This window comes from Plecotus auritus, assembly GCF_963455305.1.
Source record: "Plecotus auritus genome assembly, chromosome: 2".
Lineage (NCBI taxonomy): Eukaryota > Metazoa > Chordata > Mammalia > Chiroptera > Vespertilionidae > Plecotus > Plecotus auritus.
This window is the reverse complement of record NC_137771.1, coordinates 67184777-67202166: the sequence shown is the minus strand read 5'-3', so window position 1 is coordinate 67202166 and position 17390 is coordinate 67184777. Positions and strand designations below refer to the sequence as shown.

General features: G+C 42.7%; 1 pseudogene across 1 annotated transcript; it reads left to right on the top strand.

Annotated features, from left to right (window-relative positions):
* Positions 1-562: 562 nt before the first annotated feature.
* Positions 563-6527, top strand: LOC308241084 (fatty acid-binding protein, heart-like; annotated as a pseudogene). The gene is made up of 2 exons: positions 563-1050; positions 6371-6527. The product of its transcript is annotated as a fatty acid-binding protein, heart-like (transcript).
* Positions 6528-17390: the final 10863 nt, after the last annotated feature.

The following is a 17390-nucleotide window of genomic DNA, read 5'->3' as shown; positions in this document are numbered from 1 at the left end:
AAGGTCACATTCTGAGTTGCTGGGGGTTAAGACTTTAACATATGAATGGGGGTAGGGGCACAATTCAACACATGACACACGTGTTTTAAGATTACTCTCTGCTCAGTATGAATGGGGAAAAGGGGTAGTTAGGTGGAGAGGCACGTTAAAAGGCTGGTGTCAAGATGAGAAATGATGTTTGCCTAGGCTAGGTGTCCAAGAAGATTTAAGATATATTTTGTTTCTAAAATGAGCATGACTGTTGATAGATTTTATTTCATTGGTGAGGGAAAAGGGTGAATCAAGGATGACTCTTAGGTTTCCGTCTTGCGTGAGAAGGAAGATGCTGATGCAATTTATGAAATAAGGAGGAATGGGGAATAGAAATGTTTAAGCGTAGAGCCCCATGATTTTATTTTGTGATACAATTAAGTACATAGACCAAGCAGAGAGTTGCATTTAAGAATCTGGAGCTCAGGGAAGAAAGCCGGTCCTGACAGCTCGCAGCTGGGGGCAGGAACTGGGAGGCCAGGCATCCGTGCTGATGGGAGGCCAGCCCCTGGAGGCTTAGCCCAGCCTCACCATGGTGGATGCCTTTGCAGGCACCTGGAAGCTAGTGGACAGCAAGAATTTCTATGACTATATGAAGTCAATCAGTGTAGATTTTGCTACCAGACAGGTGGCCGATATAAACAAGCCTACCACAATCATTGAAATAAATGGGGACATGATCACCATAAAAACACAAAGCACCTTTAAGAACTTGGAGATCAGCTTCAAGCTGGGGGTGGAGTTTGACAAGACAAGGGCAGATGACAGGAAGGTCAAGTCCAAGTTTGCTGGATGGAGGCAAACTTGTCCACGTGCAGAAATGGGACAGGCAAGAAACAAAACTTGTGCAGGAGCTCGTTAATGAAAACTCCTCCTGACGCTCACCCATGGCAGTGTAGTGTGTACGCACACATACGAGAAAGAGGCATGGCCTGCCCACTGCTTCACTGACTGCTCCTCTGCCAACTGGCTACCCCTGGACTCAGCACCAGATCGCCTCATCTTTTCCTCTGGCGTTTTGTATAAATCCACCTTGGGGGGCGGAGGGGGGGGGGCGGAATTCTTCTGGGGCCAGGTGCACCATCCTGGATCCAGTTCCAGTTCCCATTGTATTTGTTTTTTTAACTGCATCCAGAGAGTGCTCTGAGGTCAATAAAGCATAGCCAAGGCAAAAAAGAAAAAGAAAAGAAAGAAAAAAGAAAAGAATCTGGAGCTCAAATAAGAAATCCGTGCTAGAGATACAAAGGTGGAGTTCTCAGCATATAGAGTAGTTAATACCACTCAGAATGGTTGACCTATGAAGTTCCCTTCACCCAGCACATCTTGCTCCTCAGCCAGCTCCATCAGTACTTGTCTTTTATCTCCTGGAACAGCCCATGCCTAAAGGAGGTTTTGAACCAAAAGCTCAGAGGCTTTGTTGCTCCTTCTCAAGACTGGCAGAGGGCTGAGAATCCTGCCTGCTTAACGTGCCAACCCCTAGTCATTCCATCTCGGTCTCTACAAGCATTGAACACCCAGCGTGTGCCAGGCTGAGCACCTAGATTCCATGGGTCCTTGGCTTCTGGAGAAGATGAAGACCGTGCTCCTACTTCCTCCCAGGTTCACACAAAGCGTCCGTCACTGACACTCAGGAATACCCACACAGCCCAGTGCACACGTCCACCTAAATCACATGAATGTTGGTGAGTGTGCATGCATGCACCCCGTCCCTTCAACAGAAATGACCTAAACTTTGTGAGGTTCGCATGTCCCTAGAGATGATCTCATTTGCCTGCTTCAAAAGCGCTTTGGTCTGCACAGCCTGTAGCAGCAAATTTACACTTCAAAAAGCAGACAGCTTTTTCCACATCTTATTCACTTAATGAGTGAGAATGCAAAATTAGTTCCGTTGCTGATGAGGACCTTGAGCCAAATGAAAAGTGTTCATTTGTCAGCACAGGCTTACAGCCTGAGACGTGATTGTATAGCTAATCCAATAACGGGTTTTGAGGCTGAGCATTTATTTATATACAGTATGTCTTGTTATCTGTTGATAATCAAGACCTACAATTTACTCTTTCTTGTGCGTGTAGTGTGAAATAGCAACATCTTCCAGACATATTGCATTTAAGTACCAACATGCAAACACATACCAAAAGCACCATCATCAGCAAAATATTTTATTTGCTTTATTTTATAAAAGAAAGGAGAACCAGTGCTTGAATGCAGGCTTTTATATTTTTTAATATAAATAGTAAATAGCAAATGAGGTTTTTCTCAGGACTATAGAAGGGTTTTAAAAATGAAAACAAGGTGTCCTTGAGTGACTCCTTCTTGTTCTCTAAAAATTCTATCTTCAGATTAGATCCCACACGTATGTTTTCATATGATTATACACTGAGTGGCCAGATTATTATGACCTCTGAACACATAATAATCTGGCCACTCAGCATATATATATATATATATATATATATATATATATATACACACATATATATTTTAGAGGCCCAGAGCATGAATTCGTGCATGAGTGGGGTCCGGCCAGCCTGGCCAGGGGACCAGGGGGAAGGGACATGGGCAGTTGGCCAGCCTGCCTGCTAGTCGAACTCCTGGTCTAGGGGAAAATTAGCATATTTAGCCTTTTATTATATAGGATATACACTGAGTGGCCAGATTAGTATGCCTTCAGAGATGGTAATAATCTGGCCACTCAGTGTATAAACTGAAAAGATACGTGGTGCAAATCTTCGCGATGCCACCACCTAACTCTCTGGCCACCTGGATCTTCCAAACGCTCTGCTGGTTGCAGAGATGCACAGTACCGCTGTGTGGGCATGAAAGCTGTAATAATTACCTCAGGCAAAGCCTTCCCTTAAAATATAGTAACTTAAAATTAAATATAAAGCCACCACATTTCTATAAACTCTTCCAGGGACTACATACTGCTACATGATATTGTTTCTTATCCTGTGGATGAGCATAAATGTCTGTCACTAAAATATAGGGACACTTTCGGCCTAATATAAACATAAAATGCATAAAATCCAGCGTTTAAAACAAGCAGGCATCTTTATGGGGATCGTAGAGTGGGATGCTTTTGTAACATATCCCGGCTATAATTAAGCCTATGGGAAAGGAAAAACACGTCCGGATTAAGTATTCTGTTAATTGCAAATGTGTAGCACACCTGCAAAATCTGTGAAAAATCCTGCAACACTTGGGGAAAGTCAGTGTAAGTCTCTTTCCCTGCTACCATTTCTTGGATGGGCCTAGAAAATTCCAGAACAAATGCAGGGAAGCATCAGAGAGCCGTCATCTCTAGTTGCCACTTTTCCCCACTTAGCAGTCTCCAACCCCAATGAAGCTGAAAAGGACCGGTCACTCTGTGATATATGAGAAGGAAGGGGGGCAAGTGCACTTTTTAAGCTGAAATTTATTCCGCAATAAATACTTCAGTGTTGGTGCGACATGATGTTTTATTGGATTATACCAGTTTGCTAAAGAAATCACATTGGGAATAGCAAAGCTTGCGGTTTTGTGGGTAATGCGTTTGTAATGTGAGGGCTTTACACGGGAAGAGTGTTGGAGAAGGATAACAAGGCAAATTCAGAACTGGCTCAACGCATGCAAATCTCTATTATGGTAATACCTGGCTGCCTGAGTCCAAGGGGTTTCCATGGTGGTTGTGGTACCTAGGCTGGATAATTCACTAGGTTTTGACTCTGGTGAAGAATAAATGAGTATGGCATACATTACATTCTTACTTTCGTCTCAGAAACAAATCTTTCTTGTACCAGCCAGTGTAATCTTCAGAGATTTTCTTCTATAAAACTCCTCAAGAAAAATGCACCTCAGTAAGATTTACACTTTATTACTCTAATGATTCTACAAACACTACCACAATGTGATGAAAGACAGAGCAGTCCCGGCCTGATTGAGAGCTAATAAAAATCAGTACTGAAAACTGCAAAGAGCACCCTTATCATCTTTCTTTCATTTAGAGCTGATTACTAGGGGATTATAATGCAATCACAGCTATGTGTGAGAGGTAGCTATGGGAACCAGTTTTAACTGTTTATCTAGCCAAAGATCTTAATTTAAGTTTGAACACTCTGATTCATTTATATGTAAGACACCAAGGAGACAAAATGCAGAAGAAACAGATGCGTACTTGTTCTTTCCATTTAACTTCATAAGCTACCAGCCAATTTGTCTTTCAGGGACAAAATTAATTTCTGATGACAATGTGAGCAAGTAATAAACTAGAAGTTCCTGTCCTGGGAAACTTGTTAATGCCATGTAATGTTCTTGTGTTATTTAGGAGGGAAAAAGAGATTTGCTCCTGGAGTTACGGGACGTCTAACAGGCTTGCCTTTGTCCCAGCTCTTAATCACTCCTACAGGTTTATGACACCTTTTCTTGAGGGTGAGTTGGGAAAGTTCAGAAGAGATCACCTTGCTTACCATTGCTTCCCTCTGGAGGTTTTATTTAACTGAAAATTTTCCTTCATACTCTGTCCATGACTCAGATTTGCTCATAGCAAAAGCCTGCAGGGCTTCCCAGCTCTGGAGTTGATACAAGGCAACCCATGAGATGAAAATGAGTCACAGGTCCCTAACCAGTTTGGCTCAGTGGATAGAGCGTCGGCCTACGGACTGAAGAGTCCCAGGTTCGATTCCGGTCAAGGACATGTACCTTGGTTTCGGACACATCCCCAGTAGGGAGTGTGCAGGAGGCAGCTGATTGATGTTTCTGACAATCTATCCCACTCCCTTCCTCTCTGTAAAAAATCAATAAAATATATATTTTTTTAAGAGAAAAGAAAATGAGTCATAGGACCTCCTGCTTGGAGCCCATGTTGCTAATAGGACAGAGCCTTTTGCTCACTCCATGAGCAACGCGGTGGCATGGCCAACGCGCCACAGAAGAACCTGGAATGTGTGTGAGGAAATCCCAGTGATGGGATTAAATCCACTGCCATGGAGAGAGAAAGGCGCCTGCATGGCTGACAAAGTGCATGCACATATACACTCGGATGGGAACTAGGACTGGCGACCACGTCCAAAACAGTCCATGGATCTATCTGTGCCCTCGGGCCAGTGATAATAACACTATTACTACTGCTGCTAATAATAATAGTAATAATAATAATAACTGTAACAATAGCAATAATAGATAATAGATTGCATATATTGAACACTTACTGCATACCAGAGAATAAGGCAGACATGATACACACATCATCTCATTTAATTAGCACAACCACCCTTTGTGGACGTCATTTTTATGGCCATTTTATAGCCTGGAAAACTGAGTCACATAAAAATTAACTTGTCCAATGTCACAGCTAGCAGGTAGAAAAGTCAACCTTTGAACTTGGTCTGCCAGTCTCCAAAACTTATATTTTCAAGCACTCTCCTAAGGCAAACCTTGGCAATCTTCTTTCTCTTGGTTGGTATTATTTTCCCATCTCATTCTGTATCCAGTTTTTCTAGTATCCCTGGATTATGTTCCTCCCCTAATCCATAGCTTCTGTGGTCTGTCTGCCCCCGACTTCCTCAGCCTGTATTTTTCTGCTCCCTGGGGGAACTCCCTAGAGCATAATGGCTGTCCATTAACCTGTTTTTAAAACCTCGCTCTCTCCCATCCTCTGACAGTTTTCATATGCTCCACATGAAGGATTCTTTTCCAGAAATACTTTTGAAGAAAGTCTGAAGTAAGCTGAAAAGTATTACATTTTTCATCTCAACAGGGAAATGGATTTAAGAAAAGGAGAGAAGAGCCTGCAGGTCTTTCAGATTTTAAAAAGAATTCAACACACTGCCGCACTGGCACCAGGAACACATCTATCACGGAAACCGAGAGAGCATCTGCATTTGCACGCTGAACCGTTCCCCTGGTCCTTGATCACGATAATGACTTGGAGTTCCGCTGAGCTTTTCATCCAGAGGCGCCATGGCCCCTGCACAAGTCGGCCCAGCGAGCAGCTCCCTCCACCACCAAGGCCCTGTCTCCTCCGAGGTGAGGGGGGAACAGCTGCACGGGGGGGGGGGGGGGGGGGGGGATTGAAAAGGACAAGCAAGCACTGTAAATTTCCTCTCCAAAGGCAACTAAAATAACAGTCCGACTGCCCGTATTTAATTGCCCCATCTGGAACTCAGGCATAACAATGGGCTCCCAAAGCAACCTTCTGCAGGGCATCAATAGCCACAGATGAAAGAAGGGGCCTAGAGAAAGCCTTGCTCTGTGAGCACCAGGATATTTTACTAATTGCCCAATTTCCGGTTTTTAAAAACCACATCGGGCCACCGGGAGACATTCCTTAGCACAATTCTCCCAAGCTTTCTCTTGCCCTCAGGAGTCAGTACCAGTTTGATGAGAACAAGAAAGAAAACGGACACATGCAGTCCGTGGGCTGGGGAAGAATGGGATCCAGCACAGAGCCGCTTCCTTTCCCAAGTACGGACAACTGTGCGGCACATAACCCGGTGGCGGCCGCGCTCTGTGGGTTCTAGAATCCAGGTGGAAGTCAGACGTACCGCTCGGCAACATGGCATGTTTGGAACTGTCTTTGCAGCAGTGCAGTGAATTGGCCCTGAGCTAGCCTCCCAGGTGTCAGGGGGCACTGCTGCTTCCTCTGCCTGGAATTTCTCTCTTCTCCTTTCCTCACTCCTCCTCTCCCACCACATGCCCTCTTCTCAAGGCAGCCTTCTTTGGATTCCCTGGAGTTAGGATAACTGTTCCCCTTCTGTGCTTCCCTAGCATCATATACAGACCTGGGGCACTGTACTTTCCACGCTGCATGATAAATAGGCATCGTTTATTGAACACTTATGTATCAATCACTGTGCTAAGTACTTCACACGTAAATGTCTCTTTTCACTTTACTATCTTCCAAAATACTATTATCCCCATTGTCTAGGTAAGAAAAACAAGGGCCAATAAGATTAAGATCTCACAACTAGAACATGGCAGAGCTGGGGTTTGAAAGTAGGACTTTCTGTCCCCCAAGCCCATGTTCATCCCGCCTGGGTTCAGCTCTCTGATGCTGGAATCTTACTGTATCCACTTCAGCATGCCCAGCTCTATCTACTGCACTACAGGCATGTATGGACCCTCGACACACACTTGTTGAGCTAGATGCCATTGGGGGATGTCTAGGGAGCCCAGCTGACCCATATCAGGGTAACTAGAGTAAACTAGCCTCATTAGCCTGGCATTCTACCAGCTGGCTATTCTGACTTGCCTGGGTAACAATAGAACTGTTATTTTAGAAAAAAAGAAAAGTGGAAGCATTTATACAGGGTCCTTGGTGTCATGTCAACACACCAGAAAATGTGTTGTCTTCCTGAACTCAGGTGTTCTTTTCACTGAATTCAGTCAAACCAGTTCTGCATATTGACACAGAAGGTGTAACTTATAGCAATTCAGTGCCTCACTGCATATTCACCTCTGTCATCCATTGCTGTCCTCCAACAATGCTGCTATTGCTGCTCTTGCTGCTGCTGCTGAGGCACCGGCTGCATACTTCCTCCGAGAATGAATGTGGCTGAGCACCCTGGGTGCAAGGATGGTGGTGGGAGAGCCCATTCTCTGGGATAACGGAAGTCTCACCTGTTATCTCACAAGATAACTTGTGTCGGACCCCCCCTTACCTTCAAAAGCAATTCATGGCTCCCCATTGCTTTCACAATAACGTCTAAAGTCTACTATTCCAAACTTTTCCCCACTATTCTCTAACTCAACCCCTTGAATCACCCAGCTGGTCTCCTTACTGGTCCCCTGCACTGAACCTGATGTGTGTTCATCCACGCACACCCTGCCCTTTCTTTAGGCCCAGTGCTGATGTTTCCTCCTGTCTGCAATCCCCAGTGATCTTTCTCTTAGAATTTTCATGAATTTCTTTACAGTCCACCTTACAGTCACTGATTTGGTACATCATCTTACTGTGGCTGTATGTCGTGATTTAACTTTGTGCATATTTGTGTCCAATATGCCTGGTGAAATTTTAGGCTCCTTGAGGGCAGAAACCATCTTTCTCTTCTACCTATGCTGCATGAGGAGGTAGAGCAGTCCTCGTTTTAGAGATTGTTCCAACGCTGTTTGGCAAGATGTGTATTTGGCCTCCTGCTGTCTGGGCACTCCTTGCTCCAGGCATACCAGAGTCCTTGTAATTCCTCAAATAGACCATTACTGCTTAGTTCCAGAGACGTTCTTCCACCTGAAACTCTTAAACCTCTCACCCTCCCTTCCTCCAGCTGGAGGTTTCCTGGAAAAGTAGTTGGCCTCAGCTTGAATGTCACTGCTTCCAGAAAGTCCTCCTTCATTCTGCAGGACCAGGTCAGGCATGGTTCCCCCAGCAGCTGTGTTAACTCCCATCAGCAGTTATTGCACTGTGTTAGTTAGGGCTCTTTTGGCTATGTGTCATGGAAAACCAACTCAACCTAGGGGGAAGGGGGACATTCATTATCTCAGGTAACTGCAACGGCCAGGGTAGAACTGGCCTCAAAGTTTTTGGTCAATTTACATTCTCTCCTCATTCTCTTTCTCTGTCTATTGGCTCTGCTTCACTCTGTGTGGGCCTCATCCTCTACACAGTAGAGAGTAGGGATGAGGGTAAGATTGAGGGAGAGCCTGACTGTGGAGGGTACTGGGGTTACATTATCCCAATGACCTCAGAGAAAACAGAGCTGCTTTCTCCAGGCAACCACATAGTAACCCCCAGGGAATTAATCTGATTGGCCTGGCTGGGGTTTATAGGTTTATTCCTAGGATAAAATCACTATGGCCACAAGCCTGGAGGTCAAGTGTGAGTCACCTGCCCCCAACTTCCTATGGTGTCATGGGGTAGAAGAAAATGACTAGAATTGGTGCTCTACCCAGACCACTTGGAATTGGAAATGAGAACTTCCCATAGGAAGGAGGGGGCTGTTAAGCGGTGGGTGTAGGGGAGAGACAAGAGGTTGGGGAGGAAAGCTGGATAGACAAAAACAATATATGTTCACTATACAGCATCTGTCAGACTCCTCCATTTACTGAAAGCTAGCTACCTTAGCATATTATTGTGCCTTGGTCACTTCATGTCCTTGGTACCTGGCACATGGAGATGCTCAATTGCTATTTGATAAATGGAGGAATGAATTAATGAATGCTCTGAGTGCCAGTGAAATACCCCGAGTTCTGGACAGGGAAACACAGTGTCCTGTTCAAAAGCTTAGGTTGATATAGCAAAAGGCCATTGGCTGCTGCTGCTTTGCTTTCCCAGCCAGTACAATAGTGGCTACAAATGGAGGACCTGCCTCGGCTGGCTGCTCAACAGATTCATAAAGTATCCAAAGAAGAATCCAAACCTTACCTGAGACCCGGCAGGATGTGAACCTATGGTCAGCCACCTACCTCCTTAGGCCTGAGTCCATCCAATAGTGTGTCATAGAAACAGACAGAGCAGCAGGTTACCCAGGAAGCAGACACAGAGGAGATGCTTTGGGAAAATCACAGGAAGACTTCTATGCCTCTTATCAGAGGGGAGCAAAGGGAGCTGGTGAGTGAGCTGCTTTACTTGACCACCCTGTTAGTAGTACATGCTCACAGCGTAAGAATAACTCCATTCTGAGAGTATAATAAAATTGGCTTACATGCCCCTGCCAGATAGTAGGCTCCTCAAGGAAGAGAACCCTATGCATATCGCCATGCAATCCCCTCGGGCTAAAGGACCTCAATGCCTGGAACTTTCCCAAACCTGACTGTACAAATCCACAGCTGATGAGATCTTGGCTTTCAGAGACAGAACCCCATGTCCACTGGCTCACTGCTTCCAGAACTTAGTGTATAATGAGTGAGTTCCTCTACCACTTCATAGGGACCATAATTAAAGAAAACAAAAAGGTTTTTAAAATCCATTTTAAAATGTGGGCCTTACCCATTTTCCTGTCATCTGCCAAAAGCCTGTAGTCTTCTAATAAATGAGGTATCATAACATAACAAATATGTGCATCATTAAATAATTTAGACCAAACACACACACACACACACACACACACACACACACACACACACACACACTTTTCTTTAAAGAGCAAGTTCCTTTAGAACCCCTCTCAGATAGGATAAGAGAAATCCATATTCCTTTGTTTTAAAATGCTCAGGCAGTCACAAGAAACTTTAATAACATTTGTTTAATTCTTAAATTCATGAAAATTTTGATTTCTCAATAAGTGAATCTCACTACTAAATAATTTCTGGTATTGTCATCTCTTTTACTTCCCAAAGCCTCATGTTAACATTATAACCTAAATTGTTTTAATTAGTGACATTGATAGAATTAACTAGTAGCTGTCATTCTATCTGGGTGATACACCATCATTTCCTCCCCTCTTTCACAACTTGGATTCATAAACATTTCTTAAACACATTGTAGCCTTCTCAGACACCACCCTACTCATGTTCTCCTCCTCAAAATCTCCCAGCTGGAAAAATTCAAGTACCTTAGCCTACTTTCCAGAGCTTCACAGGGTCCCTGCCCCCTTGCTAACTAACCCTTTCCCTCCCTGATACAACGTGGACAATCTGTGCTCAACTGACCAATCAACCCACCAAACATGGCCCACAAAAGTCTCCAGCTTGGCCACAATGTCCTCTTTGCCTAGATTGTTCAGCCTCTCTTCCCCACCAGTCCAGCTCCTACTCTTTCTTCAAAGGTCAGAGCACATCTCACAGCCTTGAGCTGCCTTCTGTGAGCCTCTGGGCCTACAGGGAGCTCTTAGCCTGTGGAATCAGGACCTGGAGGGCTGACTTCTGACTTGGCACGTAGATTCTGAACTGTGTGACCTAGTTTCTGTTGTCTCCAAACTCCTCCTGCATCTACTTTCAACTCTGCTTGGTAATGAGTATATTGAGGGCAGAAGTCTTATGTTATACTTGTTTGTATTCCCTACAAAACTCACAAACTGTGGTAGTTTCTCAACATACATATTTTTTCAATTTCTGACTCTTTTCTTTACATGTCTGAATGACTTTAGAAGAAACAGCCTTCTATTTTAAACCACTTAACTATTCCCTCTTTAATTCAGGATAGGTATTAGCTTTAAAGACAGTGAACTAGAGAGTGAATAGAGTTTTACTTAAGAAAGTTCTCTCCTGAGAATCAATGCCTTTATAGGATGTTGGATTAGAAGTTTATCTAAGGAAGGTGAGGACAAAATAAAAAAGGGGTAGCTGCCAACCGGGTCCTTCCAGTGCTACTTTATTGTTTATTTTGAGGTAATATATGTACCCAGGAAAGCAGATACAGCCATATTCAGGTTCAAATTCAAAATCATAGAACAAGGAGCTCTGGTTCATGATGGTGCCCTGAGCACAGATATCTGCCTCTCCTTCCTCCAAAGATCCTAGAGAAATGATAGAAAAGAGATACTTTAAAATAATGAAACCCAAAATGTTCAGGAATAGTAGAATGCAGCATCAATGGGTTAGAAATGAAGGCATTTCTGGAAGGTAGAGAGCACGTGAAACTAGATGATGGTGACATGAGAACTGAAGAAACTGCAAGGAAGTCCTGGACAAGTTCCAAGCTCAGAGTCAACAAATGCAAAGCTGGAGAGGTAGGGGGAGGTAACAGGGTGGGGAGTGAGAAATCATAAGAGCAATTAATTAAAATAACTATATTTGGAACAGCTGAACCAATGAGGCACCTCCCCACCCCTCCAATGCCTGCAGACCAGCTAACTGTTAGTGGTGTTTGCCTTCTGGGTGAAGCCTAGAGAATTGTTTCCTAGAGAAGGAGAGCAATCTGCCTAGAAGGTGGTCCTTTATTGGGACTGGGCACTGTGCACAGCAGAAGCAGATTAGATCCAGAGACAGTTCTGGACTTCGGTGATAGCTGCCAAGGAGACAACTTGAAGAGGTAGCTTCTCAGGTAGAATGGAAGGTCCAGTCATCCTGGATTGCCAGGCAGTTCCTTATGTTATAATTCTTAATAGTTTTCCCTAATAATTAGTAATAGTTTTCTTTTCATGCTAAAAAAAAATGTCCCAGTGTGAGTAATAAATTATATAGTCACCTTATCATGAGTGAGATACAAGGAAGCCATGTTTCTCAAACTGGGGCCCAGGCACCCTGTGAGGATCTGATACCACCTCAGCCCCCACCCCATCCCCCCAGACTGGTCTGCCTGTGCAGGTCATCATCCACGCAGAGGGTTCTGCTGCCATTTGGGCAACATGAGACATGGATGCCATAGTAAACACAACAGTATACACAGGTTCTGACAGTGCTTGCCACAGGCGATCTGCAACTGATACTTTAAGAGATTATCATTAAAATGAAGACCAAGTTTTAAAATCTCTTAAAGGATTCATGGACTCCTAAGAATATATATGGAACACAGTAAAAGGGTTATTAAATATTTAAAGAAATTATGAAACAACAAAGGGAGAGCACTTACCTCATAAGAAACAGAGATTATTCTGAAAATATAAGATAACTTTGCCTAAAAATCTAATTAGTTTTAGAAAAGGTTCAAGAGAACAATGTATCCAATAACCAAAAACAAGATGCTATTTTCTTAAAGTGCTCAGAGAACAACAACAAAAAGAATCCTTGAACAAGAAAAGCACAATGTCTAAACAAATTCAATGGACAATCTGCATAATTGAATGTGTCATGGATAACAAATGGAGATGTGGCAAACTCCAGGAAAATCTCTCAAAATATGACACAGAAAGACAAGATAGCAAATATGAGTAAAGAAGAGATTTATGGGGTTAGTGACTGGCTAATGGGAATTCTCAAAGCATAAGTCAAGAGATGACAGAAGGGAGGAGATAACCAAAGACACAATAGAAGAAAAGTTCTCTGAACTGAAGGGATTACATGAATCTTTAGATTTAAAAGACCCACTAAATCATGAGCAGTATGATTGAGAAAAAGAAAAGAAAGGCCCATTTCAAGATACATCCTAATGAAATTTTAGAAATCCAAGAATAAAGGGAAACTCTCAGACTTCCAGAGAGAAGGAAACAGGCAACCTACAACAGAAAAAAGATTGGATTAACATTAGATTTCTCATCAACAACACTTGATGCTAAAACATGAAATATATAAAATATATATTTTGAACCTAGAGTTCTGTACCCAATCAAACTATAGAAATAGAATCAGAACAAAATAAAGATATTTGCAGAAATGCGAAGGCTGAAAAGTTCGCCACCATGAATTCTACATGAAAGAAAAAAAAAAAGAGGTGTTCCAGAAAATAAGGAATGCAGTTGAGCCAGAAGAAACTGATAAGCTAAAAAGACATTTTTAAAGAATCCATTTTACCTTAACACACTCGGAAAATTCTCTTTTGAGGAAAATAGGCTGGTGACCCAGGATTAATTTCTTTCTATTTAGGTCCAACCACAGATTCCTTCGTTTGCAGCAAATATTTTCATAATCATAGGACTGTTTTCATTAGTTTTTAATTTTTTAATCAAATTACTAAGTAAAGAAAACATAATAATTACAAAACAAAGTGCAAATATAAACTTTCATAACATGAAAATGACATAATAGTGGGAGAAAAGAGAAGAGCTACAAGAGTATGTAAGTAAACTAATCTAATTTTTCATAGCAGAAAATAGAGCTCTAATTTCAATAAATCAAAAACTATAAGTTTTAATATATGTTAATTAAAATTACAGAGATGTTCTTTGTAATAACTAACTGTAACCAACAAAACCTGAGTATGGAGTGGATGGGAAATGAGTAATATTGCAATTGCACTAAATACTCCATGTTCCATAGCAAGGAGTCAATAGATGCAGCCTGAAGTTTATAAATCGATAGATAGAAGTCCACTGTTTAAAGTTATAATGCTAACTTTAAGTTACAAGGATAAGAGTTAAAGAGAGAAACTTTTAACAGTGATTACCTATGGTTAACTTGTTATCTTACATTACTCTCTTTTTTACTATTCTTTACAGGTATTTGTATTACTTTTTTAATCTAAAATAATTACTGTAAAAGCTTTGGATTATGTGCCCTTCACAGTCCCAGAGACCAAAAGAAATGGTCTCTTTTGAAATATAATATCTGTTTTGGACAAATTGCTCCATCCACCAAGTTGAAATTATTCTCTTTAGCTCTAAGGAAAGCCATCAATGGCTGGGCAGCCAGCTTTCACCAGGCTGTGTGGCAGAATGAAAGCTCTTAGGTAGCCTGGTACACTTTACATGGCAAGCTACCATCTACTTTCCATATTAACGTGGTAACAGGGATAATCAGCATCCACAAAATCGTTCTCATGGTAAGATCCCTCCCCCTTTCAAGTGCATTGCTTTCCCATGCCGGAATTATCTTGCTGGTATAGATATGGACAAGATTATAATCTCCATAGTGCAGAGATTAAATGGGGCTATGAGAGATTAAGTAACTTGTCCAGGATTTAAACCCAGGTACCCTAACTTCATCACACACCCTCATCACCTCTCAGATGGGAGGAAAGAATTTTTACATTTAAGGCAAGGGAATGAAAAGGCTGCAGCATTTACTTACTGAATGGCAATGAGGTTGATGAGAAGGCCATCAACCTTCACCATGCATATATCTGCAAACCATTACAAATTCAATTTAACAAAAGTTTGGAAGGAAAAAATAAAATACTCCCCTTTCTTAGCTTAATAGTGTGATTTCAAAAGCCAAAACATTCTTCTGTAACTTGAAGTGACCTTAGACAATGCATATACTATATCCCTTTTATATGCATGGATATAAAAACATGCTTTTAGACACAACCAGTTTGTAACTATTTGTTGACTACTTACGTAGTTGGTGTATTACCCAGAACTTTTGCAATTTGTTCTTTTATTCAATGCTTTTAATTTTATTCTTTTGGGGTTTTTTACCCTTTCAAACCATTCCCAGTGTCCTCAATCATCATTACTATTTATTTCATTAAAAAATTTTTTTAACTGAACAAAGTTCACTAAGTTTGTGCTATTTTTCTGGGTATTTAATCTCTCTCTGTTATGCATCCTCACACACACACACACACACACACACACACACACACACACACGCACGCACAAAGAATCAAAGTTGGAAATATTCTTATTCTATTCTATTCTCTTCTATTCACAATTGTATCAGATTTGAATAGCATTAACTTGAAAATAAATTTTGATCTGTATCAAGGGAACTTTTTCCCCTCTTTGGGTGTGAGAGAGTTTTCTTTAATATTGTTATATTGGTTTTATAATAAAAAGAGGGGTGGGAATGAAAGGATATTACGTGTATTCTCTAAAACAGAACTGGTATCCCTGAACAACAAAAAGTCTGTCTAGAAAAATAAACTAATCAGCTGGGGCTTGGGGGGTCATTTTCCGACCCAAGTCTCTGCCATTCCTACCTCCTTTACAGCCAGAGGAAGATGGTTGGTTTCACAACTGAATACTTGAGGGGGAGCTGCAAAATGGAGCTGCCTTCCTTTCCAGTTGTGCACCACTCTGCAAAAATGAACAGCCTATGGAGGGCTTAAAGCTAAGGGAAGAATAAGAGAATCAAGATGCCTGAGAGTAAAGCTGATATGGCTCCTGGGTGGAAGGAAGTAGAAGCTTCCTTGGCTTGAGCATGACTGAATCTTGAGTTGGGCTGTTTTCTCCTAAGGTTGAGGTCTTACAAACAAGAGAGCCTGAGGGCCTCCAAGAAGGCATGCTTTTCTCTCCAAAACTCCTCTCACATCCCAGGCTCCTCCTCCGTCGCTGAGCCGGAAACCTGCAGCTAAAATTTTAATCCTTGGGAAAGAGGTGTGTGCTTTACTGAGCCCTCTTCTAAATGTAAATAGCCCTGAAGCACTAACAACTGGAGCTCGTGTCCACATCCCCTGGGATTAGCTTATTAAGCTGCTTCTGCAAAATAAGTTGTAAAAGGAAATGGCTGGACAAAAAGAGGAAAAGGTTGATGAGTGATGACATTGAAGGGACATTCCTGGAGCTTAAGGCACTGCCCAGGGAAGGAAAGGGGCAGGAACCTGACATTCACTGAATGGTTCTGTCTTAGGTACTCTACAGACAGCCTCAGAGCAGCCTCCAGAACAGAACTACGTTTCCCTTTTCCAGATAAAAAAATAAAAACTCAAAGAAGTTCCGTAATTTGACTATTTCAATTATCTAGTACTGTGTAACAAACAACCCCAAAACTTAGTGGCTTAAAGCAATGATGTATTATTTCCTTGGGTGTCTTAGATAGCAGAGAGGGCTGAAACATCCAAGATGCCTCACTGACGGGACGGGTGCCTTGCTGGGAGTGGCTACAAGGCTAGGGGCAGCAGGGCTACTGGGAAGGCCGAGCCACTCTCTGTCCATGTAATTTTAGGGCCTGTCTCTCTCCACATGATTTCTCCAGCAGCAAAGCCAGAAGAGGAGGAAGCAGAAGCTGCCAGTCCTCCTAAAGACGAGGCCCAGAACTGACACAGAATCATGTCCACCGTAATCCTATTGGTCAAAGCCAGTCACAAAACCAGCCTAGATGCAGCATCACCTCTCACAAAAGAGGATGGCAAGGAATTTGCACCCATCTTTAATCTACAATATTGCTCAAGATCACACAGGGGCAGCAGACCCAGAACCGTTGGCTTCCAGACCTGTGGGGTGTGGGATGGGGGTGGGGAAGGACACAAGGCAAGGACAAGGACAGTGAACAGCTTGGGGAGAAAGCTGCTGAGTGAAGTCCCCAGGGAGGCTAAGAATCCATTCTGGCCTGCATAGATTGTTAAAGTGTTATTTGCCTGGGCCAAGGCTTCAGAGCAGACTCCGATCTCCAGAGAACTCGGTGGCAAGCATGTTGAGTGACTTAAAGTGTGCAGTTTCCATCGTCACTGGAGGAGCCATCAATGGCCGGTGAGGCAGAAAGATATGCACCTGTGTCTGATCCTATTCTGTGGGCCCCCAAACTCCAAATACATCCTACAATCACACTCATGCAGCTTATACTCCAGGGCAATCCTTTTTCTCCATCTTCAACTCAGTCATTCATTTATTCATTCATGAGACAAGTTATTATGGAGCATCTACTGTGGGGATACAGCAGTGACCAACGCAGAAAAGTCTGACCTTTATGGAGCTTACACAAAATAAACAAGCAAATTATGTAGTATCTCTTATGGTGATTCAAACTGAGCTAGAAACCGGGTATCGAGGTGGAGGCAACTTTATTTCAAATAGAATAGTCAGAGGAGGCCTCACAGAGAAGGTGCCATTGACAAAGACGTGAGGAAGATGAGGGAGTGAGCTCTGTGTATCTGGGAGGAGAGGCCCCAGGTGGGAGGGGTGCCAATTCCTGGGCAGTGTGCCTGGCCTGCTGCTGTGTTGAGAGCAGGGAGCAATGGTAGAAACATTGAC